At 42.2% G+C, this 14444-nt stretch overlaps 1 protein-coding gene and 1 pseudogene across 2 annotated transcripts in view; both read left to right on the top strand.

The window, feature by feature from the left end:
- The window catches only part of APBA1 (amyloid beta precursor protein binding family A member 1), a 431170-nt gene that overhangs the window by 44425 nt on the left and 372301 nt on the right, over positions 1 to 14444 (top strand). The gene's annotated exons all lie outside the window — the stretch shown is intronic.
- LOC138287851 (apoptotic protease-activating factor 1 pseudogene) lies at positions 493 to 5720 on the top strand (annotated as a pseudogene).

Raw genomic sequence — 14444 nt, 5'->3', positions numbered from 1 at the left:
CTTAAGAGGGTGACTTAATGAGAGAAAAAAACAAGTGATACCTTGTCAAACACAATTGCATTTCAGCACAGCTGCCAAGTTTTCTAGCCCTTTGCATGATTAGTTAGACCAGTCCTATTTTTTTGTAGCCTGGTTTTATAGTGGGTGAAATACGAAAACAAGTTGCAGAATTATAAGAAAAAACAGGCATGGCCTAGTCACACATGCACCTGGGAGACTTGGCAGTTGTGTTTAATTAGTATGATAATTGATAGCTGTGCAATATTCGTTATATACTATGTAACAAGTTAGTTAAAAAAAATTAAAACAATCACGCCGTTTGTTTTTTGACAATACAAATGCGGTTTTCCCCAACCTGTGGCAAGTTCGCCCCGATATCTACTTCAGAAACTGTCCTCACAAAGATGGCCGCCTTGTTCCCCATCGCCTTACGTGGGAAGGGGGTGGGGTTCACATATCCGAACATCGCACAGGCTCTCCTGCCCTGACACAGTGGGCGCGGTCCATACAGTCTCGGCGCTCAGTCGGGGAAGTAAACTTTCTTCCGCACGCGGCCCAGACGCCAGGCTTGCGTCAGTCGATGCCGTCTCCGGCCATGGAGGAGGCGGCGCGTGCCTGCCTGCTGCGGCACCGCGCGGCCCTGCAGCGGGACCTGCGCACGCTCTACCTGCTGGACCACCTTGTGAGTGACGAGGTGCTGACCCTGGCCGAGGAGGAAAATGTCCGCGCACAGCCCAGCCAGCAAGCGCGCACCGCCGCTCTCATCGATGTCCTGCTGCGGAAGGACGGCTCCGCGTTCATCTCCTTCTACAAGGCGCTGCTGAACGAAGGCTACAGGGACTTAGCCGGGCTGCTGCAACCGGGGCTCCCGGACGCTCGAAGCCCGGAGAAGAGACCGCAGCCCTACTCGCCCAGCCCCTCGCCCCAGTTGCTGAATGCGCTGTGCCAAGGGGGTGTGCCCCAGAGGCCCGTGGTTTTCGTTCCGCGGCCGCAGCAGGTGCAGGCTGTTCGAGATCAACTGGGGCGATTGAAGCCCGGAAGTTGGGTGGTGCTGCATGGCATGGCCGGCAGTGGCAAGTCAGTGCTGGCCGCAGAGGCGCTCCGGGACCCTGCTCTGCTGGAGGAACACTTCCCTGGGGGCGTGCATTGGGTACCAGTGGGCAAACAGGATAAGGCCGGGTTACTGATGAAGCTGCAGAACGTTTTGGCCAGACTGGACCCTGGTGCTCAGAGGCCGCCGCTTAACCTGGAAGAAGCCCGTGACCGATTGCGCTTGCTTCTTCTTCACCAGTACCCTAAGTGCTTACTAATTCTCGACGACGTCTGGGACCCATGGGTGCTAAAGGCCTTTGATGTTCAGTGCCGTGTGTTGGTAACCAGCCGGGACAGCAGCGTGGCTAGCACCGTGTCTGGCAAGACCTTCTTAGTTCCAATGGAGAGCAGCCTGACGCACGAGGAAGGCATAGAAGTGCTTTCACGCTACGTCAACCTTGAAGCGAAGTCTCTTCCTGAGCATGCACATGATATTGTGAAGGAATGCAAGGGTTCACCTCTTGTAGTCTCGCTGGTGGGTGCGCTGCTCAGAGATTTCCCCAATCGCTGGGAATATTATGCACGGCAGCTTCAAAGAAAACAGTTCAAACGTATACGTAAGTCATCTTCTTATGATTATGAAGCACTGGATGAAGCGATGTCCATCAGTGTGAACATGTTACGCGAAGACCTGAAGGACTTCTACAAGGATCTTTCTGTTATCAAGAAGGATATGAAGGTTCCCACCCAGGTTTTAAGTCTCCTATGGGACATGGAGACGGAAGAGGTGGAAGATATGCTGCAAGAGTTTGTGAACAAATCACTTTTGTTTTGTGACCGAAATGGAAAAACGTTCATGTACTACTTACACGATCTTCAACTGGATTTTCTCACAGAGCAGAATCGGCACCAGCTCCGTGATCTTCATGCAAAGGTAGTTAATCAATACCAAAAACATTACTCAAAGAATCTCTCCAGTTCCTTTCAGGAAGACAACATGTACTGGTATAACTACTTAGGCTATCACATGGCCAGTGCTGACATGCAGCAAGAGCTCCGCTCTCTTCTATTTTCATTGGATTGGATTAACTCAAAAACTCAAGCACTAGGTCCTGCACATCTTATTCATGAATTTGTGGAGTACAAAGATATACTTGATAACCAGGGCAGCTTTGTGCGTGAGGACTTTCAGGTATTTCTGTCATTAAATGGACACATCCTTGGGCGTAGTCCGTTCCCAAATATAATTCAGTTGGGACTTTGCCAGCCAGAAACCTCGGCTGTGTATAAGCAAGCCAGAATACAGGCGATGGAAGACCTTAAGAAAGGTGATCTTTACTTTGACTGGGCAAACCGTAAAAATGCACAAAATATGACCAGTTTGGTTGTTCGTCCCCATACAGATGCAGTTTATCATGCTTGCTTTTCCCCTGATGGGCAAAGGATAGCGTCCTGTGGTGCTGATAAAACTCTGCAGCTTTTCAAAACTGAAACTGGAGAGAACCTCTTGAGTGTTAACGCTCATGATGACGACGTTCTGTGCTGTGCCTTCTCTGCAGATGGTGAGTATGTAGCTACCTGCTCAATAGATAAACAAACTAAGGTCTGGAATTCATTCACTGGGAAATTGCTACATACATATGGAGAACACACAGAGCAAGTTAACTGTTGCCAGTTTACGAATGGAAGTAATCAAATGCTCTTAGCTACATGCTCAAATGACTGTCTGGTAAAATTCTGGGATTTGAGCAAGGAGCAATGCCGCAATACATTTTTTGAGCATACAATGCCAGTAATTCATTGCAGGTTCTCTCCTTGTGATGACTATTTAGCCAGTTGCTCAGCAGATGGAACTCTAAAGATCTGTGATGTCCTCTCAGCTAATGAATATAAATCTCTGGATTTCAGAGAGCTTTTCAAAAATCAAGAGGAGGACAATGTGGAAGTATTAGTGAAGTGTTGTTCCTGGTCAGTTGATAGTTCTAAAATAATGGCAGCAGCAAAGAACAGGCTTTTTATTTTTGATGTTAAAACTGGTGATTTATTAACGGAACTCTTGGTGAGTCACCACACTACAATCCAGTATTGTGATTTTTGCCCTAACAGTCCTTTAGCAGCAGCCGCTGTATCTCACTATACTGTGGAGCTGTGGAATACAGATTCTGCCTCCAAAGTGGCTGAATGCAGTGGACATTTGAGTTGGGTACATTGTGTTGCTTTTTCTCCTGATGGATCTTTACTTTTGACCTCCTCTGAAGACCAAACTGTGAGGCTTTGGGAAACAAGAAAGGTTTGTAAGACAACTGCAATGACTTTGAAGCAAGACTTTGATGTTGTTTTCAAAGGTGAGGCGATAACTGTATTAGCACCTGACGAAGGAGGACGTTTACAACTTTTTAATGGAAAGACTGGTGACTTCATTTCTCAGAGTGGACCTCAGCAATATGGTATAAGTTGTTGCTGCCTTAGCAGGGATCTTTACTTTGCAGCAGTCGGAGGAGAAGATGGATCTGTAAGAGTGTTAGAAATACCTACTACAAGCATTATTAAATTTAGAATTGGGCACAATAAATCTGTACAATATTGCCAGTTTACAGCTGATGGCCAAACCCTTATTTCAAGCTCTGATGACGGTGTAATTCAGGTTTGGGAATGGAAAATTGAGAAAGCTATGTTACTACAAGGACACGTGGAAGCTGTCAAGAAGTTTAGGCTTTTGGAAAACTCAAGACTTTTATCTTGGTCTTTTGATGGAACAGTTAAGGTATGGAAAATAACGACAGGGAAACTTGAAGAGGACAGGATTTGTCACACAGCTTCCATTCTTTCCTGTGATGTTTCACCCGATGCCTCAAAGTTTGTGTCTACGTGTGCTGACAAAAGCGCTAAAGTCTGGTGTTTTAGTAGCACGACTCCTCTCTATGAACTTAGTGGTCACAAAGGTGCTGTACGATGCTGCCGTTTCTCTTTCGATAGCACATTATTGGCTACAGGAGATGACAATGGGGAGATACGACTTTGGAGTGTAGGCTCTGGTGAGTTGCTTCGTTTATGCTCCAACATGGCAATTACTGAGGGAGATATACTTCACAGTGGATGGGTGACCGATTTACACTTCTCTCCAGATGGCAAAACACTTGTGTCGACAGGAGGCTATCTTAAGTGGTGGCGAGTGGACACTGGAGAATCCCTGCAGACATTCTACACTCAAGGATCTAGCCCAAAGTCTATATATGTTTCAGCTAATTTCAAAACGTATGTGACTATTGATAACCTAGGAATTCTCTATGTCTTACAGATGTTAAAATAAATGTAAAAATCCAGAGGGGGAGAAATCTAACACCAGGGGCGTACAGTCTTATTTTCGGCCTGGGCCAGAGCATTTGGCTGTTTATGCTGACCTAACCAAGTGGAGACTTTGTTAGCCAGCAATACACACTTTAGGAGAGCACTTGAACCAGTGCTTTTGTTGAGAACAGTTTCTGGCCTACATCACAAGTGGTAACCTGCCTAAAGCAAGAGACAAACTAAGGAAACAAATGGATTGGAAAATAAATAATAATTGTAATGAGACGGTAACTAGAATTCCTTAAAAAAAAGATGTTCATCTTGGGAGAGAGCTTGAAATGTTTTCTTTGTGACTACTGTTAGTTGAAATTCTCTTTGCTGGTTGCAAGTTTTTACCATCTTGAAACCCTCTGCAGGATTATGTTTATACATTGTGGAAAAAAGTTGAAGTTGAGATACTTGATACTGATTGTACTTAATGAGATATGCCAAGCTGGGTCAAACACGTTGTGATATTGATTAAGCAAAAAACGAACATGTTTCAAGTAGTGACCAACGTTTACAGTATTGCACTTCACTAAAGTTATCTATGCAAAATAATTGTTCAACAGTCAAGGTGCAGTTTTACCAAAGTGTCAGAACAGTGACGTCAGTAGAAGCAATATGCTTACTCTCAGCCATCGTTCCCCCTTTCTGCCCTGCTGTGCTTTATACCAAAGTCTTAAAAGGTCTTCATTTGTATCCCACACTTTTCATGGTAGCTAAGATAAAAACTCTCGTAGCTCAGAAGCAATGAACAATACACCAATAAAAATAACATGGAGAGTAAAGGGAGACAGGGTGGGAGGCCTTGATAACTGCTTCCTAGTCACAATAGAGCCAAACATTGGACAGCTGAATCCTAGAGCCTCTTTCTGATCATGAAGGTTCTTCTCATTGAGATGCTCATCTTTTGATTGATCTGCGTTTCATTCAATTTGTTAAAAATTATAGTTGCTCCTAACATTAAAAGTATTGTAAAGCAGTTGTTTCTAATGTATGTTGATCACCCAGGTCTACATATAAATATTTCAGTGCACAGACCGAACTAGTTGTAGTATCTCACTCTTTTTGGTGATTGGTGTAACTTGGGAGAAGACAGTGAGACATTGGGGTGTTGATTGGTTCGCTGTATTAATTCAGAAGTGTTTCCAGATGTTACTTGTTGTGGTAATAATCTCCGTGCAAGGTAAAATTGAATCTTAAAGATAATTAGAACTCATCAACTAGCCTTTTGCACATGAGCACTAATTTGCATTTCTGAATGGTTTTCTGTCTCAGTTGGTATTGACCATTAAACCTAGAAGCTCCACAGGGTACGGATTTGAAGTCTTGTATGTGGAATTCTACGTTCGAAGCTCTCTTAATTTGGCTGTTTGTTTTCTTTATCCAGGAATATATAGAGTGATCTGCCGGACTCGTAATTAATTTAGTTCAGTTTTACCATTTGCATGACCTTTCGGTGATTAAGGGGAAGTTTACTGTAGTTTGAATTCTCTCACCCCCACAATATAATTTTTATCCTTGTTTCTCCTTTTCAAAGTGAACATATCTCTCACATGTTTGCAGTATGCCAGTGTCAAACATGTAAACAATTTGTGTACAATTAGGTGCTCTGTCGATGCTGTGAAGTGCGCGATTGCTGCACTGCACTATTTAAAAATCCTGTGCGAGTAAGCTTGTGTGTCCTTCCTCAATGAAACAAACATGGCAGCTTATGCCTTAAAATAGCTGGTAGAACAGGTTATTTTAATTCGTGGTACGTTTTACGGATGGGGTTAGTGGTCAAGGAGAACAGTAACCAAGTGTCTGCTGCGGCCTCATGTTTCTAGGTTCCCTTGCAGTTCACGAAAACATGTTTTTTATTTAATTAACGAGCAGACCCATTTCTGATGTTTGTCCTGATGTGGCACCTTCTAAAAAAGCTTAAAATGGGCTATAGCAGCATCAGTGTTTTTTTTTTTTTTTTTTTTTCCCCTCTAAATTACGTTCTGTGTTTTCACTACTCAAAACATTGATTTGCATTTTGTTGACTATCCCTGACTATTTCAGTGACATTTATGAATATCTTATTTTGGGAGAGCCAGTATAATCAGTCTATGTCCTAGAGCGTGCAGACATGAGTCCAGATGATACCTTTTGTAATAGGAGCTGATAGTATTTAGACTGTCATGTAGCAGTACGTTGCTGAAGAAATGCAACCGTTTTTACAAAATATTACCCGGTAATAAACCTAAAAGCAGCCTTTTATTTATTGATTTAATAGGAGTCTTTATAGTTTGGTTCGGTCACTTTTTTCCTATTTAGTTCTGTTCAAACACTTTTTACAGTTTTTCGTAGCATATATTTACACTGAAAGCTAAATTCTATTTTTGTTAATTGGGCACGCAGTGCACTCTATCTAGCACTTTGGTAGCATATCATTTGGCTCTTTGCTGCCTCCAACATCCTGGTATTGTGTAAGCAAAATTACGTTTTATTTGCCTTCCAAAGTCCCCGTTTATGGTTCTAAACCAGCTGTCTAGCTTTTTAATTCTACTTTCGTGGTATGAGTCGTTAACCGTTAGCCCGACTCATTGTCTACCAAAACAAGTATGTTGGCTCTAAATACAAGGGACGGCCTGTCTATGTAAGGTAGATTTGCAGAAAATAGATTGTTGTCAACGCCCAACGCCGCATACATACATTTCCTTATAGAAGCTGAGGCATGATGCTCGTATGACGTCTTTGCATTCACAGGATCGGAAGGGCAGTACTTCTCACTATCTGTGGCATTCCCACCCAGATAATAAATAGGCGGGTGTTTAGCCGTCAAGTGTTTTATAAATTGGAAACACATTTCATTTGTGCTTGTTCAGACCAAGCTTTTGCATCTTCAAAACGTGAGCTTTCAAGTCCCACTAGGTTTAAGAGTATTGAGAGCTGTTTTCTGTAAGACACTGGTAAGCATAGCACAGCAGACTCCTTTTTGGGATTAATAAATTAGTAGCATTTTCATCTGTATTTATAGTCCCTCTCCCCCCGTCCCCACGGTGAGAGATGTTGCTAATCCTTGCTTAAGCAAATCACCTTTCCATTATTGTAGACCCCAGACAATCTGCTGCATATTTCAGACCATTGGCTACCCTTTTCGTGTACTGCAGTCCCGGGTGGCCGCCACAGTGAGACCTTGAAGCAATCATGTGGTTGTATATATGCGCTACGTAAATGCTTTTTAACCCTAGTCTGGCACCTGCATGTTCTGGACACTAAGGTAGCTTCGCACACCATTAAATGTTAGCTTTGCCACATAACTAGGTGCGCCTCATAACTTCAGTGTCTCACTAGCATCTCCGTGCCTTTTGTCATTGTAGCTCCTCCACAGCTTTCGTAGCAAGGATAGCAATCTACACCCCTCTAGGTATTGTGCTACTTTTTTTTTTTTTTTTTTTTGGGGGGGGGGGGTTCTGTACCCACAATTTGCATATCACTGACTGCCACGAAAGCACCTTGCACACTTTAAGTATTGGCATTTATGCTGAATACTTTTCTTCTTTAAGATCCTATTGAGAAATGGAGATCTGTAATAAAATCTGCTTTCGAATCCTGTTATCAAATATATTTAAGACTGTGAAAAACAATTGCTAAAAGAGAAGCTTTTCTTTTAACCCAAATGGATTTATAATTATTTATGTTATGTGGTTAAAAGTTAGAGATAATTAAAATGAGGAACACAGAATTTTGGTTAGGTTTAGTCTTTACTAATGAGTGATGTCCGCTTAGGGAAATCCGGCTTCAGTTGATTAGCAAATTAGAGCAACGAACTACAAGATCTGCAAGAAGATCGTTCCACACATTCATTGTTCCTTTCACTTCTTCAGAAGCGGAAGTCTGAGGGCCAAACCTAATAAAATATACGTGTACAATCCAGAATGCACTTTTTGGGGAGTGGATGAGGCAGGAGTTCTCTCTATCTAGTACTGTATACCATTCTCTTTAGTTCCAGTGCTGTTCAAACGGGTTTTGTGTGAGGATCAGTTAAGGGGACTTGGCTATTAATGTGAACTTAGTTTGGAAAAAGTATTAAATGGGAGTTGTATCATAATTTTACAATGGGGCAATTTCTGACTCTTAAAAGCGTTTGACTCTTGAAATAGCATTAAAATGGCCTGCAGGTAATAACATTAATGTTTTTAATGGTGGCTTTATTAAATCTTATGCCTTTTATGTAACTGTTGAGATAAAAAAAAAAAAGACGACTATGCACTTGTTGAGATGGCTTTTGTTTACAATCCTTAGAAAAGCCTTTGAGAATTTCTGCTTAAACGTGCTGTGAAAGTAAAATTGCTGTGGAAAATAGACAATAAATACTACTGTTGTAACATAAATGTATGTTTACATGAGAAGGGCCTAGATATTTTTCAGTGGCATTGCACCAGCTTTATAGGCCAGAGAGACAAATACAAAGATGTATGGGATTTTCATTTTTCCTTCTGTTGGTGATGGAGAAATATATGCAAATAAATATATCATTAATAGAAATCTATAAAAAAAAAAAAAAAAGTGTCCGTTTTGTTGTTAAATGGATATTTTGACTATTACATATTTGTCTGTTTTGGTAAGCAAGCTTTTAGTTGGCTGTATGTCTTAAGACTTGACTCGTGTGTTCAGTCTCTTGATGCTGCTGGTCATTCCTCCACACGTACCATTTGTGAAGCACCCTTGGTGAAGATGGTTATTTGTTATGCTTTGCGTATTTGCAAAGCACAGTGTCATCTGTAAGGGGATAGATACTTTCACTTGAGGGTATCTTGGCACACTATCACCGGTAAGTGCATACTTGCGCTTGAGGGTCTCTTGTCCTTGAGTATGTGGTCCTTTTAGTAAAGCGGTGTGGAATTTTTTGTGTTTACGTGTGACTGTAGAGAAAACAAGTTTTTGCTCTGAAAACCCTGAAGATTAGTGCAGCTCTAACAATTTTTCTAGCAATTTGTTTTTTTCTGTTGCGGTAAGCTATTACTTGTTTTCTCCTTAACTGTTTTCCAAATGTTTTTCAACAAACGGAGTATATTTACGCTACTAAGTTTAACACCATTGCTTAATTTGTGCTGGTGCGTGCAGGTGGTAAGCACCACCTCTCATGTTTAAGGGGGCCAGGATTTATTTTTCATTTTCAGACTATAATACAGAATAGGAAATAGCTAAGTTGAAGAGTGAGAAAGAAGGAAGAGAAGGATGGAAAAACGGCGACAGAGAGAGAAAGCAATGGTGTAAAAGTCCCTTCAAGAGTGAGTTAAAGTGACAGGAGTACAATGGTGGAAGGAAGAGATGTGATGTGGAATCAAGACAAGGAAGGTAACCTTGATACATTCATATACACTTTGGATTTGTTTTAATAAATTAAACACTGACAGTGGCCCATGCTTAAAAAACTTTGTTTATAGTTTGTCACACAAACACATCACTGTTCTGCTGGAGAAATTACTAACTACCGTTGTCGGCTTCTGTGACATACGTGGCTGTATGCAATTTCAACAGTAATAAAGAACTACTCTCCATACTTACTTGAATTACCAAGATTTGCATGGATTTGATGGTTTATGGGTTGTATACTCATCCTGCAGAATCCATAAATTATTCCACTAACAAATCAACACATCTAATTCTATGGTAGAGCCAGCTTGGGAAATCTGTAGTAGACTCTATTGAAAATAATTTTTCCTGGGACACTTCACCGGTTTAATTTACCTTTAGAAACTACTGCTGGAAGCTTACTTTTAAATCCATCCACCATAAAACCCCTGCCATAACTTTGAAATGAAAATCATGCTCTGAAGCAAATGGGACACTAACTTGTTTATAAAGTATGTGTTTGAACTATTTATCTATAGACCAATAGCTTAGCGTAATCTTGCAGTTTCCACCGTCTGTTTCAGGTATGTTGTGTCTGCTGTTGTTTACTCCGCTTAAAGTTCATTTAACACCCACCCGCCCCCAAAATAAATACCTACTACATGAAGTCAGTTTTCACAATATAGATTTCATGACTTTACTGGTTTTCTCACAGTGTTCTTAATGTGTGCATTACATATTTTAGCATACTTTTGTATAGCATAACACACATGAGCAGTTAGGAGCTTAACATCTGACTAAATTGGAGGTATCTATAAGCTTAACATCTGTCAGAGGGGATAATAAATGTTGAGTAGCATTTTAATGTATGAGTAGGCTGTCCTATGGAGGGCCTTGACAATGGTAGACAACGTAAAACAATATAACAAGGAGCATGAGCTAATGAGGAAATCATTGTAATACATATGAATAGCAGTCTGATATGGATGAGGGCTGTGAACATGACAGAGCATTAGAGAAACTTAGCTGAGATTATGAAGGTGGTTCTTGGTTGCTGGAAAGTGGATCATTGGCAAGGTCAGATATGTACCTACACTTAGCAGTAGGCCACAAACCCCCACTAGGTCCATTTGGGGACACAATAAATTAACCCCAGCTCAACCCTTGGTAGCTTGGCAACGAGCAACAAGGCTTAAATTAGGAGGCAAAGTGTGTAAAGCATTCAAATATCACAAAACAGTAATGAAATAAAACACAGGAAACAGTTTAAAAATACAAAACAATTTATAAAAAATAGGAAATATTTTTATCTTTAATTTGACACCAAAACGAATACAATTGAATAAGTGGAACCAGACATAAGAATTTTTAAAGAATGAATGTTTTTTTAGCACATAGAAACTGAAAGCACCGCTTGGGATATCTGGTCACACCTCGACTGGGGCAAAGTCAGTTTGAGCCCTGCTTGTCTACAGCAGGCGGTAGGCCTCGGTCAAAAGTTTTCCTTTGTACTTTTTCTTGAAGATTTTTCTCACCGGGATGAAGTTGCAGATTGGATCTGACCTCCCTGAAGCCCTCTTCAGATACGCGTCGCAGGAGCCCTCGGTGAAGAATTCTACCTTCGGACTTAGTCAATTTTTCGGGACGGAAATCTTCATCCGGGCCGAAGTTGAAATTGGATCCAACGTCCCTGAAGCCCTTCACTGATACGCTGCGTGGGAAGTCCCGGTCAACTTTTTATGTTCAGACTTTGTCACTCTTTTGGAGCTTTTTCTCTCCGATGTTGGACAGCCCTCCACAGAAAGCCAATTTCAAGTTGATGTCTTCGGATTGCCTTTCCAGAAGCCCCCAGTGAAATCTTGAAAGTCTGGGGCTCCAGAGCTTTTCAGTGGGACAAACCTGCAAGTCAAGCTGGGTTGTGGTTGAGGTAAGCCGGCTTGACTCACGACGTCAGATCAGCTCCTTTTTATGGATCTTCTCCCAGAAGGCCTTTTGAAGGTCCTTTAGGAGTCCGCAACTCACACCAAGGTTCCCGATGCTCTGAGTTGCTCCTTGAGGGATAGGACTCCAACTCCCAGAATGAACCTGGCTCAATCTCAGAAATGACCACTGGGCAGTGGTCAGCTGGTCAGTTTCTTCAGGATGTGATGCAGGGGATTTTGGTTAGCTATTTTCTACCTGTAGCAAACAGGGAGTCCCTTCTTGAACCAATTGAAGCAAGCAAAGTCCTTTTTTCGGTGAAGTCCAAGTGTACAGCTGGTGCAATCCTTCAGAGTACAGTTATGTGCAGGTCAGGGGGCCAGCAGGACAGTCCTTCTTCTTGTCTTATTCCTGGTAGGGATCAGAGGTGTGCAGCTCTGCCATATTTATCCTTGCTCCTGGGGTGGAAAGCGGGGGAGGGTGGAAAGCGGGGGGGGGCAACTATCCGATCACAGGCAGGTCACCACCCTCTTGGATTACCGCTTCCTGGGAAGTGTGGCAAAAATAAATCCCAGGGAGCAACATTCTTTAAACATCTAAAATGGGAGAAACTGAATTTTGGAAGTTAGGTCTGGCTGAGTCCACCCACTGGTGTGGCTAAAATTCCCTAATACACCCTTTTCCTGCCCTCTCCTAATCTAATCAACGGGGCACCTGATTGTCTGGAATTGCAGGAAATGGGGGAGGCCCAGAGGTGCTCCAAATGTCTTTTCCCTCCTTTTGAAGACCAGTTTGGCTGCACTTCATCCCCCCCCCCCCCCCACCCCCCTAAATCCTGTTTCATCATCTGCTGAGGCAGGGCTCCTCCCCCAGGCACTTCCTTTGTCTTCAGCCAAGGCCACTTCACACCTCATCAAGGCAGGCTGCCAGAGGTTGGCCAATCAGAGCAGGGCACTACAGAGTTGGCAACTTTCAGGTAGAGTTCTAAAACTCTTTCCCTAAACTAGTTATATTAAATTCAACAATGCCAAGTTATTGAATTTATTATAACAACCAGTTTGATGCCAGACTTGAAATATTTAGCTCCTTTTGGGACGTAATAATTTAAAATAGTTTCCCATTTTAGCCTATGGAGCTCATTCACTACAATGAGGGAAAATGAATTTGGCTATTTTCCCCCACCAGGGCTTATAAAACATCTTATTTAAGGTCACTGCTTATAGTTACACTGCACCCAATCCTGGGGGCACCTAGGTCACAGCTTTGGGGTGACATATTTAAAAAATAAGGTAGTTTATGATTTTGGAAGTACTTTTAATTCACTGTAAATGTTTGTCCTGTTGCATGAGCATATAACTTGGGCCGGATGAGCAAAAGAGTTCAAGCTTTTTTGCTGCGGGCCAGAAGATAATGGTCGACAAAAAAAAATCTCTAATAGTTCAACAGATATTACAGTTGAGGTTTCTAACAGTGCTATTCAAGCTTCAGCGCGACTGCTGAAGTGGTGGCAATAAGTAGGCTGTCTAGATGTTAGGCTGATGGAAGTAAAGTGCAAGGTTATATGCAGATCGATTGGCCATTGCCAATGGAGGAATGGTGTGATTGCCACGGTTGATAATATTGGGGTGCGCATTTCAGTTTGCAGATAACTATTGAACAGATGGTTTGAAATTTGAGCAGCTTGCATGTCAGTATGACTGCCTTTTTTCCAGAACCTACATAGTAATGGATTTCCAACAATTAAACAGCTGATATAGAAGGAGAGACCTTGACTGGAATTCAGAAAGGTCTTGATATGGTGGCAGTTCTAATCACTTCAGCTCGCATCTATATGCTTGGGAGGCGGAAGTAGTCTGCTCCTACAAATATTTAGGTTTGACGTTTAGTAGAAACTTAAAATGGGACACAATTGGGACAGTATTAAGCAGAAGTTGTTGCTGCAAGTTAGCTGCTTGTCTAGATTTAATTGGAAATTTGGAGGGTTTTCCCTTACTCCATTGCCGAGTGCTTATGAAGGGAAAATACCCCCATAGGTCTTTATGGCACAGAGGTCTTCTCTCTTGAACCCTCCTGTGAGTGGGACCGACTAGAGGGGGCGGTACTTAATAGGCTCCAGTCGCTCCCCTAGGGTACCATGGTCCAGGGCATAAGGAGGGAATTGAAGCTTATCTCCTGGAATGTGTTGGCAATTTCCCAGGCCTTAAGATTTGTTTAGCAGGCTCTCTGGGAATGGTGAAGAAACACATGTTTCTAATCCCTGCTGGGAGGAGATTCAAGCTAGTGAAAGAAGGTGGGGAAGGGACATAAGGAATAGACTAAGAGCTATTAAGTTCCTACATTCCAAGTGTGTTACGATTGCGATCTGGTACCTTTTCCCAGGGAAACAAGTGTTTTAAGAGTCAGTAGTAAAGGTGGCCGAGACGCTAGACCTGGCCTACTTGAGTGAGAAACCCTCGATTTAATTTTTCATTGCCCTCCTTAGACAGGGATACGGTCCTTCCCTATTTGGTGCAGATAGTGGACCTTGGCCTATGGGATTAAATCCTAAGAGTGGGTTGTAATCCAGTCTACTAATCCCACCCCTGTTGGGCCATGATCCAGGATAACCATGATATTTGGCCTTGTCCCCTGAACGTAAAATGTTCTTTGCTGCATAATCTTGTGTGTTTTATTTTCCGAATCCGATTTTTAAGACTATTATCTTATAAATAGAGAACAGTGCGAAGGTTAGATGCAATAAAGCTACTGTCAGAAATGCGTTATCTAGCTGTGGCAGTAGGAATTGCACAATTTTTAAGTTTGTTTAAACTGAGTTTTAATGTTGTTTCACGGTA

Source organism: Pleurodeles waltl, chromosome 1_1 (assembly GCF_031143425.1).
Source record: "Pleurodeles waltl isolate 20211129_DDA chromosome 1_1, aPleWal1.hap1.20221129, whole genome shotgun sequence".
Classification (NCBI taxonomy): domain Eukaryota; kingdom Metazoa; phylum Chordata; class Amphibia; order Caudata; family Salamandridae; genus Pleurodeles; species Pleurodeles waltl.
This window is presented reverse-complemented; position numbering and strand designations above follow the sequence as displayed.